Source organism: Ovis aries, chromosome 3 (genome assembly GCF_016772045.2).
Source record: "Ovis aries strain OAR_USU_Benz2616 breed Rambouillet chromosome 3, ARS-UI_Ramb_v3.0, whole genome shotgun sequence".
Lineage (NCBI taxonomy): Eukaryota > Metazoa > Chordata > Mammalia > Artiodactyla > Bovidae > Ovis > Ovis aries.
In genome coordinates this window covers 121,483,973-121,491,058 of record NC_056056.1, presented here as the reverse complement: position 1 = coordinate 121,491,058, position 7,086 = coordinate 121,483,973, and positions in this window count along the sequence as shown.

Here is a 7,086-nt window from a genome sequence, read left to right as displayed (position 1 = left end):
ACGAACCCGTGGCCTTTCCTTTCTTTCTGGAATGCGGCGGCGTGTGGATGTGGTGGCAATGCGAGAGGGAGGCCGAGCAAGGCATTGAAACCATTATACCAATAGCAACCTCATTTCTCCACCCTCTCCCGCCCTCCCCTTGGTCCACGATTTTATCATTAGATCCAGATTATTTTAACAAACCCCGATAGGAAAAGTGCCTCCTAAGGGTCCTTACTATAGGCCAGAGGGGTTACACAAAGGGGTTTATGAAAGAGGAAGGCGTTCATCGTGGTTTTTAAAAGATGATTGTTTTACTTTTAAAGAGTCGCGATGGAGTTTGGAAAAGCGCGTACGGGGAGCGACGGGCGCGCGCGGAGCTGGGCGCACTGGCTAGGCGGCGTCCCGGCGCGGGCTGGGCCGGGGCTCCGGCTCCCGCCCGAGGGGATGGGAGGAGGCTGGGGAGCTGGCTGCTCTCTGAGAGCAGAGTAGCGCTACGGGGTGGAAAGCCCCTCTCTGAGGCTTTAGAACTGCCTTTGGTTTCGGAGGATCCCGCCGCGTCGGAGGGAAAAGCCTTCAGTGCCTTGGGCAAGAAAAGGCCGCCATTAGCAACAGGCCTCTTAAACTGGCAAATTTGGTGAAAACTCCCATAAGTTGGGCATTAAGGGTTGCGTCCTCCACGAGAGGCCTCCGCCCGACAGCCTTCCTCGTACAGGCCTTAGCCGCGCCGATGGCGTCTCCCCAGCCCAGCGGGGCAGCAACCCCGCAGCCTTGGGCACACCGGGCACCCCCAATCCTGGCGTGGCGAGGCCAAGCCCAATTCTGGCGAGCCTCCGGAAGGGCTCGGCAGTCTCCATATTCTTCAGGGTCTTGGCTGACCTAGGACTCACTGGAGACCGTCTTCGAGGCCACAATGTGCCGCCCAGCCGGGCAAGAACAATGATGGAGCGCTCCGCATCTCAGACTTGCACCTCAACACTGCTTTAGAAGCGCGGCGGGTCTTCGACCCAGATCGGGCCGAGTGGACCCCGAACAGGCGGCCCCGGAGCCGCAGCCTCGCTCTCTCGGGACGCTTCTCCGGAGCAGGGGCACGAGATCGGTTAGTTCACGTGGCGCCGCGCCCGGCCTGGTCTTGAGCGCTCACTCGGGTTCCTGCGAGTTGACACTATTCCTGAATGATGTAATTTTTCCTGTATTATTATTACTATCTCCAAAGCCAGACAGCCGGCATCAACCACTAATTGTTAAATCTCCAAGGGGCGCAGTCAAAGAAAAGCTTTCGGGGACTGCGGTGAGGGGAGAATTCCAGATTGCACCAAGGCGCAGGAACTCCTAGCCTGGCATCCAGGGATGGGAGGAGGGGGCAAATGTGGCGGGGGTTGGGTAGGAGGGCAATGCCAAGGAAAAGCTGGCGAGAAGGTACCCTGGAGCATCCTTGTCCATGCTTAAGGCGGAGAAGCAGGCTGTGCGCTTCCTGAGCTCCTGCCAGCGGATCCTGGACCGCCCCTGTAGGAATGTTGGATGTTATCTACTCAGTCTTATGCGGGTTGATGATTTTTTATTCTCTCCTAGCCCCTTCTGTACCTTACCTTCAGATGCTCTGAAAGTACTTTCTCTAATAGACACGGGGAGGGTAAGATAAATGGTCGTTTAATAGGTTTTTCAGAAATTCACAGCAGCAAGAACAACGCCTTGCTGATTTGAGGAAATATACAAACAACTCCTAGCTATAAACTTAGTTACATCGTAGAGCTCTGTCAGCTTGTTTATAAATATGCGTCTTAAGAGCCCTAAATTCCCTGAAAAACATTCGGTGTCTCTTAAATAAAAGACATATGATGCAAGCTCTAGAGTACTTGTAAACCAATAAAGGTCCAGCTCGCAGAGAAAACTACAGGAGAGCCAGGGTCGACAGCTGCATAGGAAAGCTGTTTCCACCCCACACCTTAACCCCACTTTTGATGGTAGTGGTTGGCGGGATGGATGCAAGGTGTCACCAACCCCACTTAGTATCCCTGAAGCCTCTTGGAAATGCAAACATATTACACAGAATCCCGTATGTTTGGGGACATGTAACCACATGTGCCCAAAACAGAGGGAACAGCTAATGACAAGCTCCCATAACGAATGCTTAATCTGCAGTTTTTGGCAAGAAGCTGGGTCTCTGGTTGCCAAGAGCTGAGTTAAATGGATTCTGAGAGGTTGAGATGCAGATTATGGTCACTTCACAGCTCTAACCATTGGAGCATTAAATAATAAAATGATACTAATTAAAACAGCAATAGTTAAATGATTTCTGGAAGTCATAAGAAGGGAGAAGAAACTGGAGGCTAATTGGGTTGGAGTCTGTCTCATTCCCCCTTAGATCTACCTGGACATTTTCTGCCTGGTGCTTTGAAGATAACCTTCTTAGAAATTGGCCACAGCACTTTGATAAATACTTGGAACTATTCTGTTCAGAGCGGACATTGAGCTTTCCTCTTCAGCAGGCTTTAAAAACCTGCTTCTAATCCACATTCCTTATCCTAGCCCTCCCCAGTTCCAACCAGTTAGCATGGCTAGGGCTCCAGGGGCCAGTACTTAAGGAATCATGGCTGGCAAGAGAGACTCAGTTTATTAAACCACATTCTCACTGGGATTTTATCTCAGCACACTCAGTCATCATTCTCAGGCCCTTATTTCCTCCACCTTTCTATTTTGCCTTGGAGAGAACTGTTCGTCACTTTCCATACCTGGAACCTGGGTTCCAAACCCAGAATTCAGCTCCCCATCTTTCATATTAGTCAAGAAATTTACCTGGCTGATGGCACTTGCAGGAGGTGGTGGGAATGGGGTGAAAGTGGAGTAGGAGAGGGGATGTAGGAGTAGGAGACAGATGGGAGACATCCACTTCTTTTAAATCCTAATAAAATTTATGACATTCTAGGATGCCAGGGCTTTCAGCTCCCTGAATAGAGCTGCTGATGCTTCTTCTTCTTCCCACCTTCTTGATAAGACTGAGGCACAGTGAGTCAGGAAGGAACGTGCAGAGTCCTGGAAAGGAAAAGGATGAGGGTTAACATGACCTACTGCAGGTCTCAGCCTCTTTGCAACACTGTTTTCTTATTCCTCTAGCACCAAGGATGCTAACACAGTGGGAAGGCTAGTTTGTGAAGTGACTCTGATGTTCCGATTTGAAGTTACATTTAACATTCTTGCAACCAGTTTGTGGTTGCTGCTGTTGTTAGGTGCCAGCTCCCCAAACACAGTGATTTGGGGTATGTTTAAAGTCTTCTTTATTTAGCACCCTTTAGAGCCTAGAATTAAAGTATCTGAGTAAACTCAAACTAGTTAAAGTCTGTTGAAATGACCGACCCCAACCCCCATTGCCCCACACACAAAGGTAATTCAGCTAAGTCAAGTTCAGATAAAGGATTGGCTGCCAGTTTGACTTATTACATTTAAAAAAATTCTCACGGTCTGAAAGCTGCTTTTGATGCTCCCCTCCCCCATGAGAATATATTTTGGGAAATGAAAAATATTTTGAGTACATGCATCAAAGCAACAGTTTTTGTGTATACCACTATGGTTCCTTTCTCAACTTATTGAAATATCACACTTATATAGTAATAGTGGGAATGTCAAGATAGGGTTGCAAGAATTCTCATCTTAGCCCTTTCTTTTTTTGGCAAGAGTTTGAGGCATATTGGTAAGTAACGCTAGAAAAAATGCGTGCTGAATTAGATGAACTATGACAAATGGAGAAAAGCAAAAGTCTGGAGAGGGGAGGGGAAGCTGGGTAGAGGGAAAACTCTCATGAAAAAGTACTAAAATAATTGAATGTCATGTATGATGGCAAGAAGCCAGCTGGCCTCATGTTTTGTGTGTGCTCTGCTGCTGTTTTCCTTCCCTGGCTTCATCTTCATCCTTCCCACAGCTCTACAGACATAACAGATACAAAAATGTATTTTGCATTGAAGCAGCTCAAGCAGTTTTCATCAAAATAATGTATATATACAAACCCAAAGAAACATTTCAGCTTTTCTTTAAAATAGATGTCCCAATCCAGCATCAGCTACTCTGGAAAGCACTCCTACAGATTAAAGTATAACTTTGTCATATATTTGAAGCTTCTGTATTTTAATTAAAAAAAAGACAGTGGCCTGAATTTTAATGATTCCTATCACAGTCTTTCAAGTGTGCTCTTAATGAAGCTCTCAAATAGGTTAAATTTACCTGTGATTTCAATCATAGTAAATATTTTGGCATTTTAGAAATCCATAGGCTTTTTCAAAGACTATGCTTGTTTTTGAATTTCAGCTTGTTTCAGTAATAGTTACTTACAAAATTGCCCTTAAAGAGAGAAATGGACTTAATTTCTGCTCTCCAAAAGGATCTAATTTAAATGTGAACGTCTAAGATGACTATTTTCCCCACTTGCAAATATTTTGACTTATCTGACGTCATTTACTGTAGAAATGTATTTTATTACAAATATTAGAAAATCATCATTCAACTATGATAATCTACCTTTATTTCTCATTATGACTCTCGTCATTGCTCCAGGAAGTTGTGAATATAATAAAATTTAAAAAAACTTAAATCTCTATGACACATACACTTTCATATATTGTATAGCTGTATTCAATTCCTAAATCCAGATTTCACTAGTATATTATTAATCGCTTACCTATAACATGTCTTCCACCGTTTTGAGATGTGAAGTATTTAAACTTCTACCCAGTATGTTTTCAATACATTTTTTCCTGTTGATTTGTTAGATATGTCTTAAAGACAGAACTTACTTTCAAGAAGATGCTGTGCACTTTGACGCGTTTAGTTTTCCAGTCTCTGGGAGAGACTTCCTAACATTGCAGTATAGGTAGAAGCAAAATGACAGGACGAATGTTACTCCTTTGGACTGGAATTACACGTAAGTCCATGGTCTTTAAACAAATCTGGCCAGGGTAGGGCCAAAAGACATAATGAAGGCAGATACAAACTGAGAGAAGCAGATTCTCCTCCCATTAGACCCCTCCAGCTACTGTGCCCCTCCCTCGCCCTCGAAAACCTTTTGCCTCGAGTCAAGAAAACGGTGTGGGTGCAAAGGAAGTGCGGTTAGAACGCGCCTCACCGTAAGTAGCTGAAAGCCATTCGTAATCGAGTTGAACCTCTTTGCCGCCGTGCTTGATAAATTCGACAGGAAGAAGAAAAACGCGTTTATTACAACAAGGATTAGCCGGGGAGTGGGGAGGAGGTACGGGAGAGAGCGCCAGCTCCTTCATTGGAAAAATCATTAAAGAACTTTAGAGAAAGCTCAACTTCAACTTTAATATTTATTCACTTCTTTGCAACCTCTCCTGCCCAGCCCCAACAATTCTGCTGTGAATTTTTATAAGGGAGCTTTAACTTGTAAAGTGCCTCAGGGATGCGGAATGAAAATGTCTCTGTGGCTCGCGTTTGGAGAGCCGAGCTGCTGGGACACCCCTCACCCGGACGCAGGCTGGACACGCGGCTGCGAGCGGCGCCCGGCGGCGCGAACCCGCATCCCAGAGCCGGCACTCCGGTCCCCCCGCAGCCGCGGTCGACCCCACGCCGGCGCTCTCCAGTCGGGAACCGGACAAGGCTGCGAGCCGAGCAAACTTCCGAAGGCCGGCCGCCGCGATCCCTGGCCCGCGCGGGTCGCCACCCGGTGCGCACCTTAGGTGGGGTGGGGGGGTAGGACCGCCCTGCCGGCTGCCGGCCGGGGGAGCCGCAGGGCACCGCCCGAGCGCGCCTCTGGGGTGAGGGTTGAGTCTTCAAACGCCGCCTGAGCTGACCTCAAAGCGGTAGGCGAAGTCACCTACCGGCGAGAATGACGCTGTGGTTGAGAGCATATGTGGAGGAATCTCTATTCTGAGCAAAGAAAATGAAGTTTCGCTTCTCCTGAAAACTTAAAAAGAGCCTCCACGACTACAGAAAGAAATTAGTGGTTAACCGATTTGCTGTTACTGTTTCATCAGTGGTGCGCTCCCTCCTTTAATGGCTAACTCTTGGGAAAACGACATATTTTAAGCTTTCCATCCAAATATTGATATTGGCAAATAGATCATCCAACCGTCCCCTGGTCAGGACAGGCACTTTTTGTTTCACAAGTTGGCAGTCGGCATTAATCCATATCACAAACTGCTGCTGATTTGGGGGCTGAAGCAGAACACGAGTCATTCTCTTTAACAGTAACGTATACTCGTGAGTGTGTGAAGTGGCGCGCACACTCACTCTTCTCCCTGCCTTCCACGGGGAATGAGCCCCTCTCTAATGGGGGAAAGCCAGATTTCGTCCTGATGGCAAGAGGCTCCTAGCGGGTGGGTTCAATGCCAGGCAATGGTCCGGTCTTCTCTTAAGATCTTGCTTTGTAGTAAACATTTCTTAACCTTTACTGGATTAAAAAAAAAAAAAAATGTCCTTTTTGTTACACTGACGCACTATCTCTAGCAGGGTGGCGCCCGCCGCCTGGGAAGATGTCTACTAAGAAGGAATCTCCTAGACCTTAGCGGATTACGTCATTTCTTAGCTCCCCAAGGCAGACGCCCCCAAGGACGTTTGCTGTAGTCAGATCAGTTAAATACTTTCCTAGGTTCACAGTTTGCTCTTATAAAACGTCATGAACGCACAATTTATTAATGACGTTCAAATATAAGAAGCAATTAAAGTATTTACTGCTGTTCTACCAAATCCTTCGGCGACTCTTTCAAGTTCCCCAAAAGAAAGGGGGAAAAAATGGCTCTAAATAATTCATTTATATTAGATTCTTTGTTAAACTTCAACCACTTGTGCAATACCAAATATATGTGTGTGTACATATATAGATACACACACACACACACACACACATATATATATAAGCTGAGTTCTGGAGGACTTTTAGTTTTACAGAACTAGTGTGAGGGGAAATCTCTTTAATGCACTAACTTATAGGGAACCCCCATATTCCCAATAAATTCATTTCAGGTTAACATTAATGAAATTATTTGTTTTGCTCTGTGTTTGGTTCACATGTCCTGCTTTTGGGGAGAGCGAGATGCAGTCATTCCTTTGCTACAGTAAGAATTGCTCAATAATTCAATTGAATTAAACAAAATCTAAGTA